The sequence below is a fragment of the Callorhinus ursinus genome, unplaced genomic scaffold (assembly GCF_003265705.2).
Source record: "Callorhinus ursinus isolate GAN/ISIS: 27379988/994484 unplaced genomic scaffold, GSC_fseal_2.0 scaffold25, whole genome shotgun sequence".
Taxonomy (NCBI): Eukaryota; Metazoa; Chordata; class Mammalia; order Carnivora; family Otariidae; genus Callorhinus; species Callorhinus ursinus.
Window position 1 is genome coordinate 23,119,204 of NW_027397087.1, and position 19,391 is coordinate 23,138,594.

Sequence of the window (19,391 nt, forward strand, 5' to 3'; positions counted from 1 at the left end):
GAAGAATTGACAGTTTAACAATAATGAATCTTCCAATCTGTAAACACAGAATATCTCTCATTTATTTAGATCTTTCTGATTTCTTTCACTGGTTTTGAGGTTTGCTGCATATGGATACTAAAGATAGTTCATTAGATTTATATGTAAGCATTCCTTTTTTGGGGTGGGTTTGTCAACATAAATTGTACTGTGCTTTTAATTTCCAATTCCAATTGTTTGTTACTGGTTTATAAGAAAGCAATTAACTTTGGTATATAAACCTTGCATCCTGTGACCTTGCTATAATTGATTATTTTCTGGAGTTTCGTTGTCAGTTCTTTGGGATTATCTACAAACAAAGGCAATTTTTTTTTCTTCCCAGTCTCTACGTATTTTATTTCATTTTCTTCTCCAATTGCTCTGGCCAGAACTTCTAGTACAATGTTGCCTAAGAGCGGTGAGAGGTGACATTCTAGCCTTGTTCTTGATCTTTGGGAGAAAGCATCCTGTTTCTCACCATTGAGTATGATGATGTTGGCTGTAGGCTTTTTGTATATGTTCTTTATCAAGTTCAGGCAATTTCTATTTCTAGTTTACTGAGAGTTTTTAATCATGAATGAATGTTGAATTTCATCAAATGCTTTTTTTCCTAAACAATCGGCATGATTATGATTTTCTTCTTTAAAGGTTGTTTATATGGTGGATTAGACTGATTTTTGAATGTTGAACTAGCCTTGCATACCTGAAATAATTCCCACTTAGTTGTGATGTATAATTCTTTTAATACAATGCTGAATTGATTTGCTAATACTTTGTTGATGATTTTTCATATTCATGAGAGTTATTGGTCTATTATTTTCCTTTCTTGTAATATCTTTATCTTGTTTTGGTATTAGACTATGCTGGCCTCATAGAATGAGTCAGAAAGTAAACTCTCTGCTTCTTTTTTTCTGGGCCCTAATTTTAAAAATTGCTCTTATCATTGGAATAGTCAATATTTATGTAGATTTCCAACATGTTCTTACTGTTGCTTTGATCAGTATTTCTTTGCTGTTTCATCTGTCATTCCATTTCTTCATTAAATGTACATATTTCTCTTAGCAGGGATCTGTATGAAGTAAAATCACTTAGTCTTTGTAGATCTGAAAATGCCTTTATTTCATCATTGCTCTTTTTTTTTTTTTTTTTTTTTTTTTGAGAGCAAGCATGAGTGCAAGCAGGCTGAGGGGTAGAGAGACAGAGAATCCTAAGCAGGATCCATGCTTAGTGTGAAGACTGACCCAGGGCTTATCCCATGACCCTGAGATCATGACTTGAGCTGAAATCAGGAGTCAGATGCTCAACTGACTGAGCCACCCATATGCTCCTTCACCTCTGCTCTTGAATAATAAGCCTGAGTATAGAGTTCTCATTTATGAAATTTGCTGTGATTTTCCCTCAGCCCAGTCATGATTATTATTCCACTATTTTTGGTATCTACTATTGCTGCAAAAAAGTCTATTGTCGATCTGAGTAGACCTTTCTTTCTAGTACCTTTTAATATTTTCCCTTTATCCCTGATGTTCTCAATTAATGGGAACTTTTAAACCTGAGGACTCATGTCTTTCCTCGATTTGGGGATATTCTTAGGCATTTCATTCTTGCATGTCTCTTATTTTCCCTGTTCTTCATTTCTGGAACTCCTTTATTTTTCTTTTTTTAAGATTTATATATTTATTTATTTATTTGAGAGAGAGCGAGAGAGCACAAGTTGGGGGAGGAACAGAGGGAGAGAGAATCTCAAGCAGACTCCCTGCTGAGCATGGAGCCTGACATGCAGCTCAGTCTCAGATCATGAAATGAGCCAAAGTCAAGAGGTGGATGGTTAACTGAGCCACCCAGGCACCCCCATTTCTGGAACTCTTATCTGGAATTGGAGATCTCACCTTTTTTCCCATTATTTTCTATCTCCACCTCTTTAAGCTGAGTCCTGGGTAATTGCCTCAGCTGTATCTTATAATTCATTTACTGAAGTCTTTAGCTGTATCCAAACTGATGATTATCCCTCTGTTTAAATTTTTAGTTAAATGATTATTTTTCCATTTCAGTAATTTTAGTTAGTGCTTTTCAATATCTGCCTGTTTTTGTTTCACAGCTTCCTCTTCTTGATTTATGAATACCATCCCTTATTTTCTCTCTGGGGATTTTAAGAATATATATTCTTATTATAGTTCTTCGTGGTGTTATCTACATTTCTGCCAGCATGAATTATCTCATTTGCTGAACCCAGTCCAGTGTTCATAGCACTGGATTGACTCATGTGTTTTGCCATTTTGTCTGAGGACTCTTCTTTCAAGTGAGATTTTTCTTCACTGTTGGGTGGTTTTCTGGTTACACATTCTTAAAATTTGATCTTAGGGTAGTGGTCTAATGTTTCTTCTCTGGACAGAGATTAAATTCTGGATATTAAGTGTGAGTCAGTTTTCAGTCATGCAGGTGACCCTGTGTCATTCTCCTGCTGTGGGCAAGAGGTATATTTTTGGTTCTAAATCTAATAAGCAAGCAATTTGAGTCCCTATTCTTGAGCAGAAAGCATGATTTCCAGCCTTGGCCTCATACCCAGGGCTGTCAGGTTAGTCTGCTCCCACCCTGAGGAAAGTGAATATGGCTCCCGTTCTCAAGCAGGCATGGGAGCCTGTGACCCCAGCTCATATCTGACCTTAGTTCTCCATGAGTTCCCAGAGGCAGCCCTTATAGCTAAAGATTTTTGTTGCATGTGGGGACTTCAGCTTTCATTTACTTCTGTATTTGTAGTAGAAGAGAGTGGTTTCAGTCAGTGTCATCTTGACTTGGAAGGTCTGAGTTATTTCTATAATGAAAAAATACACATTCTAAGATAAACATTATGAATAAAAGAGCTGGCTCTATAGACATGTGATACAGCACAATGAGTAAGTACATAGTCTTTGGAGTCAGACAGATCTGGGTTTGAATCCTAGCTCTGTTACTTGCTAGTTGTGCAATCTTGAGCAAATTATATAATCTCTGTGTGCCACTTTCCTCCTTGCACAATGGATATAACAACACTGCTTGGGCTAAATTGTGAGGACTGAATGAGACAATGCATTTAAAACCCTGCATAGCCCGGCACATGGAAATTCCTCTCTCCCCGCCGCTTGCCGGGTCCTCACCTATTGAAATGGATGTCGGAAGCAAGCGAGGAGACTGAATGGGCATTTCTATTGTTTGTGGAGTTGTTGGAGAACAATAGAAATATTAAGTAATGGACATCTTTCCAAAAAATGATGCCTCTTGTCATCATTAATCCTATTTTCAACAGATTGTGTTACTATATCCAGGTCAATATAAAGAATTTATTACTACACGCATCTTAATACTGCTTTGTTGCTGCCCCTCCAATAGTTCATTTGCATAAGAAACATTTTCAAAATATGTTGGTATCTTTTGGAGATTTCAGAAGAGGAGTTTGTTGTTTGTGTGGATTTTTTTCTCAGCCTGTGGGTGCTTGGCATGGTAAGGAGCAGGACTAAGACTGGAAGAAAGCATGGCTATATGGGCTTGAATAAGACGCTAAATGTTAAAAGTGATGTTGTGATTTTTTTATCATAAACTAATTAGTGTGTAATTATAATATTTCATAAAGTAAGACCCAGACTCAAATTTCCTCCATTTACTAGATGCCATCACTAGTCCACAACATCCTAGACATGTACCGATGCTCATATTTTATATTTTCATCAGCTAGACACAAGTAACCAGAAAATTTTTAAAATAAATGTAAATCATCTCCTCTCTTCCTTTTGTCATATATAAGTATACACACGTATGCAGACAAGCAAAACCACAATCACAATGTTTTTGTATTTTTCCCCCCCGCAATCTGGACTCAGGGGCTCATTATTATTATTATTTAAATTGTGGTGAAATCTACAAACATAAAAATCCCCATGTACACCATTTTAAGTGTGTAGTTTAGTGGCTTAAAGTACATAACACTGCTGCAAAACTATCACCATCCATCTCCAGAAAATTTTCACCGAAACACAATGTTTTGAAAACTATCAATTTTATTAAGTACCTTTCGTTCAAACAGAACAGCTAAAGAAAGAAAGATAGACAGAGAGACATGGACACTCTTAGGGGCTACATTTTAGAAGTAGTAAAGTGAACCGCTTTGAAAAATCTCTTTCTACTTTATCATTCCTTGCAAATCCTTGCAAATTCCTTGCTTTGTGAAAACAGAATTTAAAATAGAAAACAAATACTTGTCCTTGCTGGTATATAACAACCAGAGTTTATAACAAGGCAACCATTTTATAGCCCTCCAAGCTCATTAAAACTTCATTCTTCCTGTTGTATTCTATCTTTTGGACAGGTATATAATTAAGATAGATGGTGTGTGTCATCCTAAGAGCTCCCTTATCGGAGAATGTTCTGGCCAAATTCAGTTTGTTACGTTATATTATTGTTTTGTTTGTTTGTTTTTTAATGTCCCTTAGTATCATACTTCTTAGCTGTCTCCCTTAATATCAAATGTAGGTATTTTCCTTCCTAAAATGTTTTCAACTTTTGTTATATCCACTAATTCTGAGATGTCTGAATTTTACCACTGACTGGATAGACCTTTTTCTGGTATTAAGTGTAAGTTTTAAGGCAGTGAAACATTAACTGAACTATGTTTGTGGTAGTTATCTTTCACTTCTTCTGTATTTTCTTAAAAATGTCGTAATCCCGTGAGAATATGCCAGGCCATCTTATGAGAGCATGGTATCCGGAACTCTATCCTCCTTCTTGGAGCTTAAGAATGTTCTAGAATAGGGTACCTGGGTGGCTCAGTTGGTTAAGCGACTGCCTTCGGCTCAGGTCATGATCCTGGAGTCCCAGGATTGAGTCCCACATCGGGCTCCCTGCTCAGCAGGGAGTCTGCTGCTCCCTCTGAACCTCTTCCCTCTCGTGTTTTCTATCTCTCATTCTCTCTCTCTCAAATAAATAAATAAAATCTTAAAAAAAAAAAGAATGTTCTAGAATAGTATAAGGTAGGAACAGAGCGTCCAGGATTAGAAGGGGATTATGCAAAATCTCCGGCATGAGTGGGCATCCCCTCCTGGCAGTCACCAGGCAAAGGGCTGACTGTGGCGTAAAGGAAGTCTTGCCCAGGGAGCGGCAGCTGGTATATCTGCAAGCCAACGTGGCGGCTCCCAAAGTACTCCTCAGTCCCCTGGCAGTGCCCCTTACATCTATTTTTTTCTCATTTGTTTCAATGGTTCTTCACATCCACCCACCCCCCTCTGCCCTCAGTCTCTTCTCCTCTAGTCTAGAATAATATTTTCTATTCCTCCAGAGCAAATCCCACGGCTATGCCTCACATTTCCCAAACTTTTAGCCTAGGCCTGGAGACCTCCAAGTTCAAAGGTCTTTGAAAAACTACCACTCTGAACTCCTTTCTTGTCTGCCTCCCACCCTGTCACATCCCACCCTCAAGCCAAACAGCCAAACAACGGGGGCTTAAAAAGGGGAAGGACAGCTACAGAGGGCAGAAAGGAAAGGGATTTTTTTCACTGATATCTCAAAAACATTGTCCCACTGTGATGTAGAGAAGTAGATTTTGTCTGATAGAAATAAAATATAGGGGCACCTGGGTGGCTCAGTCGTTGGGCGTCTGCCTTTGGCTCGGGTCATGATCCCAGGGTCCTGGGATCGAGCCCCGCATCGACTCCCTGCTCCGCGGGAAGCCTGCTTCTCCCTCTGCCACTCCCCCTGCTTGTGTTCCCTCTCTCGCGGTGTCTCTCTGTCAAATAAATAAATAAAATCTTTAAGAAAAAAAAAATATATATAGTCAGGCTCTCTACTGGGGAAATTGATCTGCAGAAGAGCAGTCCCTCTCTAGCCTCAAAGGATAGTCTCTTAACAATTTTTTTAGGAAAAAAAAACAACCCAGTAAGTTGGGGCACCTGAGTGGCTCAGTTGGTTAAGCATCTGCCTTCAGCTCAGGTCATGATTCGGGGGTCCTGGGATCAAGCCCCATATTGGGCTTGCTGCTCAGCTAGGTCCTGCTTTTCCCAATACTGTTCCCCCTGCTTGTGTTCTCTCTCTCTCTGTGTCAAATAAATAAATAAAATCTTTAAAAAAAGAAAAAAAAATAAGAGAATTTGCTTTTGAGAAACATAAGGTCCTTACAAAGCAAATATTATTAGAACTTTTAAAAATGCCAAAATTGGGTGCCTAGGTCCCCCCTAGAGACTTTGATTTAATTGCTCCAGGGATGGAGCTCCAAACAAAGTTAATTTTTAAAGTTCCCCACGTAGTCACTGTAGGGCGGAAACCCTCTGTATATAAACAGGGCCGACTCATTCCCCTTAGACACAGCATGTACACTGCTCAGGCTCATAATACTTTCAGAAATCCACAAAAATACTTAATTTCTTTTAAAATTAGAGGGGGAAAAATGAACATTTAGGTGGAAGAACATGTTTTACTATATAATATTAACATACTTTATACCAATGCATCTGTAAAATATCATTTTTAAAAAGATTTTATTTATTTATTGGACAGAGAGAGACACAGCAAGAGCAGGAACACAAGCAGGGGGAGTGGCAGAGGGAGAAGCAGGCTTCCCGCCGAGCAGGGAGCTCGATGCGGGGCTCGATCTCAGGACCCTGGGATCATGACCTGAGCTGAAGGCAGATGCTTAACCAACTGAGCCATCCAGGTGCCCCATTGTAAAATATAATTTTTAATATTTTTTTGGAAGAAGGGACCCACTATGCCAAAGTGCCCAGGTACCGCAGAAGACCACATAGCCCTATAGTAAAGGAACTATGTAAGGGTACATCTTTGAGTATCCTTAAATATAATTATTCTGTTCGCATTAAAATACATCAATCATGTTAGACCTCACACTGGCAATAGTGATGCCTAAATTTCCTTTATCATGTCCTGTCCACTTCAGATGGTTCATGGTGGTCTCGATCCCACTGCCGTGAGCCAGATGTAAATTCTGCTTTGCTGCCAATGATAGCCTAAGAGGCATTTTTGAGTGCCTAGTCTTTTATCTAAACATTTAATGCCATGTTCGATTTGGAGCCACTGGCCAGGTCCCCGTAGTTTCAGAGACAGCGTGGACTGGAGGCCTCAGAGGAAGAGAAGCTTTGGCCCTGAGTGAGAGGCCCAGGGTGACTCTTGTCCCCGCCAATGTAGGGACTCTCCACCCTGGCTGTGCTGGCCCCTGATGCCCAGCTCAGCTCTTGCCTGGCCTCTCCTGCGGGCAGAGCTACTTAAGGCTGACTTATACACAAACCTCTGCTGCCCCTTTTCCTTCTTTCTGAGCCCGCATCCAAAGCTTAAAAGTCATCTTCATTGTGTTGGCTCAAAATCTGGAAATCATATGGTGAGGGAAAGGCCTATGGACATCAATATGCGTGTCCTTATATTTCACAGAAGGGTCTCAGGGCTGGGAGGGACTGAGGTATCAGGCATGGAAGGACAGCTCCAGGCTGGGTTCTGTGGGCACGTGGTCCCCTCTGAGCCTCGGGTGTGAGACTAAAGCACATTGGGCAAGGGGACAGTGGGGGACCCAGCGCCTGGGTGGTTCAATCATTTCAGTGTCCGCCTTCAGCTCAGGTCATGATCCCAGGGTCCTCACATCAGGCTCTCTGCTCAGCAAGGAGTCTGCTTCTCCCTCTGCCCCTCCCCACCACTCATGCTTGCGCTCTCCATCTCTCTTTCTCTCTCTGAAATAAATAAATACAATCGTTAATGAATGAATGAACGAATGAATGAATGAATGAATACAAGCAAGCAAGCACACAGGGGAAAACTGCCCCCAAACCACCCATCTGGAAACTCCTCGTGGCCACCCAGGCGCTAAGGGCCCCTTGGTTTCGTGCAGGGTGCTGGAGAGGCGAAGACCAACCCTGTTCTGAAAGGAGGGAAGGAAGGCTTGGGATGAATCTCCCTAAATGCCTTCCAGTCTGACGGCCTGGGATTCTCCAACAAAGCTCTCGTTCTGACAGACCCAGGAGCCGTAGAGATTGCTCCTTCACATATTCATTAAGGAGCTGGTCTTGGGCAAGTTGTGTGACTTTTCTAAGCCTCAACTCCCTCATCTGTAAAATGGGGATAAGAACATCTACCTCACCAGGTGGTTCTGACATTTAAATGTGAAACATGAAGTTCCTCAGACTGCCCCAGAAATCCAAGTTCCTGCTACAATCACTGTCTCCTTGACCACAGGACTGTAGACAGAGGGAATCACCAGCCTGTGGACTTCAGCCTGCTCTGTAGTAGACCATCTCACAAGCCCTATGCTAACTCCTTACACCTAAGTTCTAGGAAAATAAATCGTAACGACTTTTGCAAGATAAACTAAATTCTAGTTTTTGTTATTTCAGAACTAGCTACCAATTAATCCCTTGATACTTTTTCTTTCAGAAAGATGCATTCTGGAAGGAGAACTCCCTTGTTTGAGAGCTTTGGCAATCCTAAATGAACAAAAATGCAGCATTTAAAAACAGGTCATCTGGTGTTTCAGGTCTTATCTGTTGCCCAGTTGGTCTGAGAATGTGGCCCGCAGGACAGCTTAAATGACCTATGATCAAGTAATCCAACCCCCACAAATGGTTCATTAATTTGCTAGAGAGAATTGGTGGCCCACAGAGTCAAAGTTAAAAAAAAGAATTTTTTTTTTAAGTTTTGTTTTTTATCTTGAAATTTGAGCTATCCTGACTTTGGCCAAAGTGTGGTGAAAAGGCAAGGCTTTTATATACTAGAGTTGTTTCGACCCAGCCAGGGCCACTCTGGGGATAATATTTAACAAATGCGTCTTCATTGAATTCATATCAGTGGTGTCCGAATGACCGAGGAGACAGGGACTGTGAACTTGTCCTGTGTCTAATAGCTCCTCCCTCAGCTGATCCCTGATGAGTTCTACCTTTCCTACTCCAGACAGGCATGACTAGCTTCTAGAAAGTTCAGCCCTGCTTGGGGCCAATGGAGCCACAAAATGCACATAAAATTCTTTTGACTATGCTGGATCCCTCTAATGTTGCTATTTATTCTCTCTTGATTTTTTTTTTTTTTTTATTGTGCACATTGAGACACCTGTGGGAAAAATTTGTGGTCCCCTTAGAGGAAATCCTGAAAGGGCAGTGTGGAACCAACTCAACCATATTTCATTTTTTTTTCTCCTCCTTTTTCAACATTTTCACCTATATGATAGGGACATCCTACCTTTAAAATGAATAAAAAAATAAAGTGACGGTATCTTTATCTTCCTGTCTCCCCCAGAATAAGAATGTGTTAATGGCATACTCAGCTTCATTACCTTCCTCCACACTATACACAAACACATTTGTTTTTCCAAAGGCTATTTAGGATCTTTAAATAGTAATTAGACTCCACCTCTTCCCTGTGGGGTTCATGAATATCACCTCCCTTTAGAGACCCTGGGATCCAGGCCACGGGATTATTAAATTACTAGTCCAAGTCCACAGGGCAAGTTTTGTTAGAATCAGATGGGCTGGGCTATCTATGCCCTGGTCTGGCCACAAAATGATGAACTCAGAACCTGTTTTCAGTGGCATTTCCTGATGGCTAGGGTGCGAAGGGACTAGCATGTGTTTGTTTATTCATTCATCAAACATTTACTGGAACACCTGCTATGTGCTAGTGGATGGAAACTCAGTGAGGGAACTGGCCTTCTCCTTGCAGTTAAGGAGCTCACCATGTGTGGGGGAACTGAGTTATAAGTAAATAGGTGCTATGATAAAACTCTGCAAGGCAACGTGGGTGGACAGAGGAGGAAGGACTTAAGCTAAACCTTAAAAGATAAAGAGCCAGAGGGAAGGGCATTCTAGGTAAAGGAGACTTGAGAGCAGGCCCAGAGTGTAGGGGTGAGGTGGGCAAGGGCATGGCCCCCTTGTTGAGTTCTCTGGCAATCCGGGCCAGAGCATGCACGGTTTTCCACACCTTGCCAAGGGGTTAGAGTTTTTTCTGGTAGGCCGAAGGAAGACCTCGCAAGTTTGCCAGCCCACCGGACTCTAGAACTTCAAACAGAAACTTAATTGTTTGGTATATTAAGTATCTTCTTCTAGCACCTACAAGAGTGAACACCTGGACAAGTGAATAGTTTGAGGCAGAGATTCTTAGCCTCATGTAGAAAGGGTGGACGGTCTAGAAATGAGATAGCCTCCCTTCTGCTCTGGCTCAGAGCCAGGCCTTGCTGGGGAGGGCACAGCGCGGTCTCACTGGATGGCAGAGAAGTCGCTGTGGTTCCAGGCTGGTGGAACTTGCTAGACGTTTGACCTCTAGGGTTCCAGGGCAGTCACTCCATCATGAAACAGCTTGGGGGTGACGCAGTGGGGGTAGTACCAAGAGAAGATGCCGGCTGGCTGCCATAGCTGTAGGAGGCAGGGCCTGAGGACCCACATGCACTGTGAGAGCTGTTGCTACAGGGACAGTTCCTTGCAAACCCAGTGTCACTGAGGGCTGTCAGTTGCCCCCCTGGAGGGAGCGCTTTTGCCCCAGGGAGCTGGGGTGGGGAGTGTAGCCCCCAGGGGCAGTCCTTGCTGGAATTCTGGGAAAATACTCCAGCTCTCCCCTCCCCCAGACCTCCAGGTTGTGAATTCTGGGGGTGAGGGAAGCATTGAGCACCTTCTCCAGAGGCACCATTACACCCTAATGGTGGCTGCCCCCTTCCCTCTCTCACGTTTCCTGCTCCCTCACTCTACTTCCGGGGATCCCTTCTGGAATAACCACCGGACCCATATCCTGTCTCAGGCTCCATTGCCAGGGCAACCCAAACTAAGGCCGACTCTTCAAAAGGCTCCAGCCGAAGTCCCCTTTCCTGGTCTCCTTTCCACCCCCACTTTCTTCCCAAGCAGAGCTTCTCCACTTCAACCAAATAAACCACTTTACTCTTTTCTGTTTTACTCACTTCCTCCTGTTTCCTGTCTTGCATGTCTGAGCTCACCTTCTACAAATGTCTTTCCGTGCTCCCTTTATTACCCGCATTCCCTACATCCTCACAGTGGGAGCCACAGGAAGCGGTCCATGATGCAGCTTCCCTCCCGTGGCCCCTCCTGTGTTCTCCATCACTACTTCTATGTTATTCATCCCACAGCATTACTCTCAATGTTCCTGCATCATGTTTTCCATGGACACAAAATTGGGTGGAGAAAAGAGGCGAGTTTTCTTTACTCTTCCTCCTGAAAGTTTCACTTCTGGCAAGTTGCTGCAATTGACAAAACAAATACAACAAAGCCCCCCAAACTCCCCCCCCAAAATCTCTTTTTACAGGCTCAGTAGCAGCAGTCAAGGGAGAAAGACTTACATTGAATAAAAATAAAGCAAGGATGCTTTTCAAAATTTCTAAAGCTTTGCCCGGAGAGAAAGGTTTGCTTTCAGTTAGGGCTGAAGGGGCTTGAGCATGCAACCTGGTTACAGCCCATCAAAAAGCAGTTTCTCTGATAAACTAATCTCTATCCCATCTCTCTCCTCACCCTCAAAGGCTCCCCTTATTTTCGTTATTGGCAACATACTTGCCTCAAAGTGGGTGGGAGGGCAATTGCTGATTAATGCTTTTTATTTTTATTTGTAATTTTTAAAAAAGATTTTATTTGAGGGTGCCTGGGTGGCTCAGTTGGTTAAGCGACTGCCTTCGGCTCAGGTCATGATCCTGGAGTCCCGGGATCGAGTCCTGCATCGGGCTCCCTGCTCAGCAGTGAGCCTGCTTCTCCCTCGGACCCTCCCCCCGTCTCATGCTCTCTCTCTCTATTTCATTCTCTCTCTCAATAAATAAATAAAATCTTTAAAAAAAAAGATTTTATTTGAGAGAGCGTGCACAGCATGAGAGAGGGGAGCAGGGAAGGGGGAGGTACAGAGGGAGAGGAAGAGACTCCCCATTAAGCCTGGAGCCCGAAGTGGGGCTCAATCCCAGTATCCTGAGATCATGACCTGAGCTGAAGGTAGACGCTTAACTGAACGAGCCACCCAGGCGCCCCTGATTAATGCTTTTAAAACACTTAATAAATATTTACTGAGCACGTACTTTCTAGAGCTCCTTGTGCAAGGATCTAGGGAAGAAGTAAGATAATGACATTCGGCACAGGCTCTCCTTCAGGAACCACTCACCCCTGGTAGCCATCAAAGACTTCCCTGGGTCTTCCCGAAAGCTGGCTGGCTCTCGGCTCTCAAGTACCTGGGCTGCTGCCCTCAGCCCCCTCTGCCCTAACTGAGGGCACGGCACTCTTCTCTCCTGGCACCTGGTCTGGCCCTTACTCCCCTTCACCCCGCACCTGGACGCTGCTCACCTCTGGCCCTCCACCTCCCGCCCCCACCTCCTGTTGCCTGCGGAAAGCACCATCATTACCTCAGCGCCACTGAGCCTTCCACAGCTCTCATAGAAAATCATCCTTATTTCTGGTGCTCCAAGCCATGGGCCAAAGTCTGTATCAGCTTTGTCTTTGCTTTTTGCAATCCCTCCCTGCACACACCTGGTTCCCAAGTCCCGTGGCTTCTTTTTGGAAGTTTCTTTCTTTCCTGTCCCAGCCTGCGGCAAACCCTCCTCAAAGCTTTTCTGGTTCCTAGGCTGCAAGTTTCTGCCATTCCTGGTCTCTAGGGCCTTTTAAAAATGCCTTCCCTCGGGGCGCCTGGGTGGCTCAGTCGTTAGGCGTCTGCCTTCAGCTTGGGCCCTGATCCCAGGGTCCTGGGATGAGCCCCGCATCGGGCTCCCTGCTCAGCAGGGGGCCTGCTTCTCCCTCTGCCACTCCCCCTGCTTGTGTTCCCTCTCTTGTGTCTGTCAAATAAATAGATAAAATCTTAAAAAAAAAATAAATGTTTTAAAAAAATGCCTTCCCTCCTTAGGATGCAAGTTCTCTTCTAACCATTTTGCAGTGTCCAAGTACTGTTTGGTTAACTTGAGCTCCCTCACTGCAGTATTTCATGCCTTTTCAAAGGTATCTGTCTGGCCCCATTCCCCTTTCTAGCATGCCCACAACATAATGATTCAATATTTGTATTGTGAGAGGATCACCACAATAAGTCTAGTTAACATCCAGTTACAAAGATTTGTGTGTGTGTGTGTGTGTGTGTGATGAGAACTTTTAAGATTTACTCTTTTATTTTAAAGATTTTATTTATTTATTTGAGACAGCACAAGCAGGGGGAGGGGGAGAGGGAGCCGGTGCTATGTGGGGCCTGATCCTAGGACCCCCGGGATCATGACCTGAGCAGAAAGGCAGACACTTAACCGATTAACCAACTGAGCCACCCAGGTGTCCCAAGATTTACTCTTTCAGCAACTCTCAAATATGCAATACAGTATTATCTATAGTCACCATGACTTATTTATGTAATAACTGGATGTTTGTACCTTTTGAATCCTTTCAACCATTTGCTACCCCCCACCTCCCATCTCTGGCAACCATCAATCTGTTCTCTGTGTCCATGAGCTCCTTTTTAATTTTTTTAGATTCCACATATAAGTGAGATCATATAATAGTCTTTCTCTGACTTACCTCACTTAGCATAATACCCTCAAGGTCCATCCATGTTATCGCAAATGGCAAGAGTTCCATCTTTTTAATGGCTAAAATAAAATTCGTATATATATCATTTATTCATATACACATTTGTGTATGTTACATATACATCACATTTTCTTTATCCATTCATCCACCGATGGACACTTAGGTTGTTTTCATATCTTGGCTATTATAGATAATGCTGCAATGAACATGGGGGGGGTGCATATATCTTTTTGAGTTAGTGTTTTCATTTTCTTCAGATAAATACCCAAAAGTGGAATTGCTGGATGATATGGTAGTTCTATTTATAATTTTTTGAAGAACTGCCATATTGTTTTTTAAAATGGTTGCATTAATTAACATTCCCAACAATGCACAAGGGTTCCCTTTTGTCTACATCCATACCAAGTTATTTCTTGTCTTTTGGAGAACAGCCATTCTAACAGGTGTGAGGTGATATCTCATTGTGGTTTTGATTTGCATTTCCCTTATGTCCTCTGCATAGTGATGTTTACAACTTTTCAGGTATCTGTTTGCCATCTGTATGTCGTCTTTGGAAAACTGTCTATTCAAATCCTCTGCTCATTTTTAAATCAGCTTGTCTGGGTTTTTTTTTGTTACTGAGTTGTAGGAGTTCTTTATATATTTTTGGATATTAATCCCTTGTCAGATATATAAATGGCAAATATTTTCTTCCATTCACTATTACTTTTTAAAGCCTTTTTATATTGTTACTTGAAATTACTGAATTTTCAAGTGTCTACTTTGTTCAGTATGTCCACAACCATTGACTTACCAAGTATAGGTCGCCTGACATTTCCACGTTTTCTCAGGCAACCTTTACAACCTGGTGGGGTAGGTATCCTGTTCCTCATTTCATACTTGGTCTCGAGCTCTCCCAGCTGGCCAGGGGCGTCCTGCAATTTCCCCTGGAATGGGCCTAAACTAGATGCTAGAAATCTGCTTTCCAATCCCAGTCCTACTACCATCAGCTGTGCGACCTGGGGCACCCCACTCCCCTGCCTCCCTAGCCAGGGACAGACTTTTATTATTGTTAGACTGGAAGTGGCCTCTATCATCTGACACCCCTCCACCAGTGTCTAGACACAGTAGGTGCTCAATAAATATTTGTTGAGTTGATTGCGGTGGAAAGAAAAGTTACACTTTTAAGTTTCTGCCCAGTTGGGGTTAAAAGGGCTGCAGGGAGGGGTAAAGCGAAAACTGGGCTCAGGGGCTGCAGGGGGAGGGGGAAACAGGCAGGGGTTTGGGCGGGGGTGCTGCGAAACCGGGAATTTGGAAAGAAAGTTGGAGGCTTGCAGGAGAAAGACACCCAGCGATGGTGGAGGGGAGGTGGGAGGACATTCCGATCCCGGGCAGGGCGAGGACAAAGCGTCGCAGGAGGGGAGCGTGGGGCGTGAGGTGCGGTGGGAAGAGGTGCCGGCGCTGGGCGGCGCGTGCGGCCCAAGCCCCAGTCCGGGTGCGGAGGGGAGCGGCGGGCGCGCGGCGCCGAGGCGGGGGAGCGAGGGGGCGCCTGTCCCGCGGCCGCCCCGGCTGCTCTCGCCCCCGCGCGGCCCCCTGCCCCTCCTCCCCGGAGGGCGGGGCGGGGCCGGCTCGCCCGGCCTCCTGGCGGCGCCGCGGCCCCTGCACTCGGGCCGGGCTCTGCTGGTTGCGGCGGGAGCGGGACCTGGGCGGCGGCGGCGGCGGTGAGTGAGGCGGGAGCGGGCGCTGGGCCGGGGGCCGAGGTGACTCGGAGGCGGCGGCGGGACCGGAGGGGCTGGGGCTCCGCCAGGTGCGCGGAGGCGAGTCCGCCTTGCGGGCTGGGGACCGTGCCGCGCCCGCCGCCAGGCGCGCGGGTGCCGGGGCTGGAAGGTGCGCTCGCGGCCCGCCGCCCTACCCAACAGATGGTGGGGACTCCGCGGGGAGCGGCGTCGGGGCTGGGGGGGGGCCTCCAGGACCTACCGCCCTGCAGAGAAGAGGGATCGGCAGCCTTCGCACCCTGCCTCAACCCCTGGGTTCCTATGACAGCTGCGAGGGAGCCGAGGTCCCAAACGGAGCACCTCAGCCCCTCTCCCACCCAGTTTTACTTAACTTCTCGGCGTGCTCGTCCAGACCGTCCCTTGCAGCGAAGGGCTTGTGGCCGCGGCTCTCTCCCTGGCCCTCCCCGTCCGTGCAGGTCTTCCCTGAAAGCCTCTCTTACAGCACAGAGCCTTGCTTTCCAAGGGACTTTTCCAAGTTGCATCACTCCTTGGCCTCTAGACAGGTGCTTGGCTATCACGTTGGAGTTACACAGGATTTTAAAAAACTTTGTGTATTTACTATGTGCGGACCCCTTCACCCCAAGGAAGCAGTGCCCTTCCAACGCTGTTCAAAAACACATTGAGAATTTTTGGGGGCATTGGTTCTCAAACTTGGCAGCACGTCTAGAGAGTTTTAAAAAAAATACTGATGCCTAGGTCCCACCTCTAGAGATCCCTATTCAGTGGGTCGGGGCTGGGGTGTGTGTGGGGGGGCAGCCTGGGCAGTGGAATTAAGAAGCCAGGTGATTCTAACGTGCAGCCGCATTTGAGAACCGCTTGTTTGGCGCTTGCTCCCAGAGCTACTTTTTGTACTGGGGAAGATCCGTGTTAACAGCTCATCTCAGGCACTCTTGACTGCCTTGCTGTAGGCCACCTCTCCACCTGGAGGGCCTGTTGGTTGGTGGTTTCCAACCTTCGACTGCAGATGGTGCCTTTTTCTGGAGTATGCTTTGTTTCTGCCTTTCTGTTTACAGTAAATATTGCCTGGGCACTTTCTGTCAAGGAGTTGGGAGTGTAGGAATTTAAGCCACAAAGTCCTTGCAGGATCAAGGTTATAATACAGGGTTGTCATGCTCAGGCAAAACAAAGTGATAATTTGACTCATCTTATTTGGAGAAGATTTCAGATTAAAAGGAGGGAAAATACTTTAGGAATCCATTAACTTTTGGAGACCCTCTGCCACAGATAATGATTTTGCCTCTAAGTGTGAGGATTTGATCTTCAAGAAACCAAGCTAACAAGATCCTTAAGGTTTTGTGGCCAATTTTGTGTTAATGTGTGAGCATTTGTGACTTAAGCTTATTCCCGTTGTGTGATTAAGCCCAGATGTAACACAGTGTATATTTCTTGTTGATAGAGTAATACCTGAATTACAGAATTGGTGCCTTGCAGTAGCAATGCACAGCTGAGGTGAGTCCGTAGCCACGTTTCTGATGATCTTAAAAATGACAGGGAAATAGGACTAAGGAAAAATTGAACATGGATATCAATATTGACTGAATTTGATCATATATATTTTATTAAGAAAGTGTGTTTTCAGTGTCCATGCTATTGTGACATTCTGCTTGGATCTTGGTTAATTTTCTGTTGTATCCAAGTATAATGTTGCTACCTGGCCACAAACCAGTGGCTTTTATTATTTTTTTTATGTGCTGGCTGGTGCTCTATTTTGCATTTTTCTTAGGAGCAGGGTGACTTTTAAGAGCATACCCTCCAGAGGTGGAGAAACATTTGAATTCATTTCTAGCCCGTAACATGAGTCAAAAGAACCATTCATTTTGAAAAGTGTAGTTCTGCCAGTTGGATTTTCTTTTTCCCACCTTCTACTACCATACCCTACTCCTATCACTGTGTTCAATTGCTGGAAATGCGGCCGCCGTGGGAGCGGTCTTAATTGTCTTGGCTTGAAAATGGAGGTTATGTGGAGTGCATGGTCTCACAGGGTGGCCCCTGACCTGAATCCTCAACCTTTGGGGAACAAGACCATATGGAAAGTGTTTTCCTACTGTTGATTTTTTTTTTTTTTCCTCCTTGGACCAGACCAACAAAATGAAGCCTGCCTTAGTGTGGTATTGCATGGTATTGCATGGCTTGTAACCTTTCTAATCTTGTCGTCATTTTGGGGAAAAATGTTTATTTGAGGATGCTATTGAATTCTTGGTGTCTGAAAAGTTGCACTTGAACAGCAGTGGTTACACTGTGAATATAATTGTGTATTCTTCCCCCCACCCCAAAAAACATAAGAGAGCATGTTATCTGTGGCTCTAAACAGATTTATTGAAACGTTTCTCACTTGGGGCTTGCAGCTCTGATGTTCTAAAATGATTGGAAGTAAGTGAAGAAAAACGAGAAGAAGGTTAGCAAAGGGCTTCTTCATTTAGAGGAAGGGTATACAACACTCAGAAGAATGATTTTTGATTTGTGTTACGAGTAGACTGCTCTATTGGTTTCCTCTTTTTTTCCTTCTGTAAGTAGGGACAGTTAACTTGCTTGTACACTTGGGGTGCAGAGTGGTTAAAGAAATGTAATGGATTCCTTAACTGCCTTTCCCCCTGAAACCCATTTATCTAAGAGATGCCATTGACCTTTAATCGACAGCAACAACTGATTTTGTGCTTTTCCTTTCTTTCCCCTCTCTGATCTGGGCAGTGCAATGGCTGAGAGGTTGGCATCAGCAGAGAAAAACAAAGTTCAAGGGAACTGAAAATTGGGTAATTTTCCCTGAATGACCAAGTGCTTATTTTGTCACACGACATTGCTGTTATCAAGAAACAAGTTATGGCATGAAGACTCTGAAAATGGAAAAGAAAAAAAAAGGGATGTGACAGGAGTATCACCACGGTTGCCTGGCTTTCACGTAGGGGAAGCTTATGGGAGTTCGTAGTCCAGTGCCCTGGTTCCAACCTACCTTTACCCTCCTCTGTCAGGCACTGCCCTCCGTCAGTCCCCCCAAGCCAACATTGAGACAGTGCCTCAATCTTAAATTCACACCAAGTTTTTGGTTGTCGTTTGTTTGCCCCGATTACCGGCAAAGCTCTGCATTCGCTCATTGAGTTCTTGGTGAACAAGGTACAGTCCCTGACTTAGGGAGCTTGAAGTCTGGTGGAGATGAGAACCGTGGGTTACAGTAAATTGGGAGCTCTTATAATCACAATGAGCACAAAGAACTGTGAGGGGCAGCCAGGTATCGCCTGGCTAGCCTCACCTGGGTAAATGCCTTTGCTTGGGTTTAAATTAGAATTTACTAGGTCTGACATCAAGGTTTTTTTTGTTTTAAGTAGGCTCCATGCCCAGTGTGGAGCCCAACGTGGGGCTTGAACTCACGACCCTGAGATCAAGACCTGAGCTGAGATCAAGCGTCAGATGTCTAACAGACTGAGCCACCCAGGCGCCCCTGGACATCAAGTTTTAAAAGACTAACTTGCGTCCTTCCTGACAGAGAGGGGACGCGCAGAGAGGTAGTGGGGAGTGAGGAAAGGAGGCCAGGTTCTGGCAGATGCATTTGGTTGAAGGAGCACTTGACCAAACAGTGCACGCCATTCCCTGGGGTCGGGAAGCTGGCAGAGAACGGGGCTGGGTCCATTTGGGGCATGTTGGTAACTGGCAAAGTAAGCTTTGTTAGCAGTGGCTACGTCTGCCGTGGGGTGGGCAGGAGAGAACTCAGTGCCTCCTTGAAGATGCAGCTGGTGTACTTTTAGAGCAAGTGATTTGCTTACTGTCTGCAACTCCAGCCAGCATGCGACATTCATTCTTTATCGTTCTGTAGTCACTTTAGCTCACATTTCCTTGGACAGACTGAGAACTGGACTTCACACTGTTTTTCCCTCCAGAGGGTGGTTTCCAACATCTGACCCACTGGGCTAATAACCCCACGGTTAAAAGAGGAGCTACCCTTTGTTTATTGACCCCCTTCCATGCTCCAGGTCGCGTGCTGAGCACTTGTCTTCCGTAGCTCCGAATCTGTACCTACTTGAGAGGCCGGTGGCGCAGTGGCTTCACCTTACAGATGAGGAAGCTGAGGCCCAGCGAGGGGCTGGATCCTGCTGTAGCTCACGGCGCTGCAAGGAAGTAGCAGAGTTGAGGTTCGAGA

At 44.9% G+C, this 19,391-nt stretch overlaps 1 protein-coding gene and 1 long non-coding RNA gene across 3 annotated transcripts in view; both read left to right on the top strand.

The window, feature by feature from the left end:
- LOC112832832 (uncharacterized) overlaps window positions 1-9,228 on the top strand; it is a 15,186-nt gene extending 5,958 nt beyond the window's left edge. The window contains exon 3 of the long non-coding RNA XR_003210497.2: window positions 8,413-9,228. This is a non-coding gene — a long non-coding RNA (uncharacterized lncRNA). The remainder of the gene's footprint in view (window positions 1-8,412) is intronic.
- Window positions 9,229-15,030: 5,802 nt separating this feature from the next.
- CGNL1 (cingulin like 1) overlaps window positions 15,031-19,391 on the top strand; it is a 154,913-nt gene continuing 150,552 nt past the window's right edge. For both annotated transcript variants that reach the window (XM_025884501.2, XM_073877067.1), the window contains exon 1: window positions 15,031-15,208. The gene's annotated coding sequence lies outside the window, so the exon portion shown is untranslated. The remainder of the gene's footprint in view (window positions 15,209-19,391) is intronic.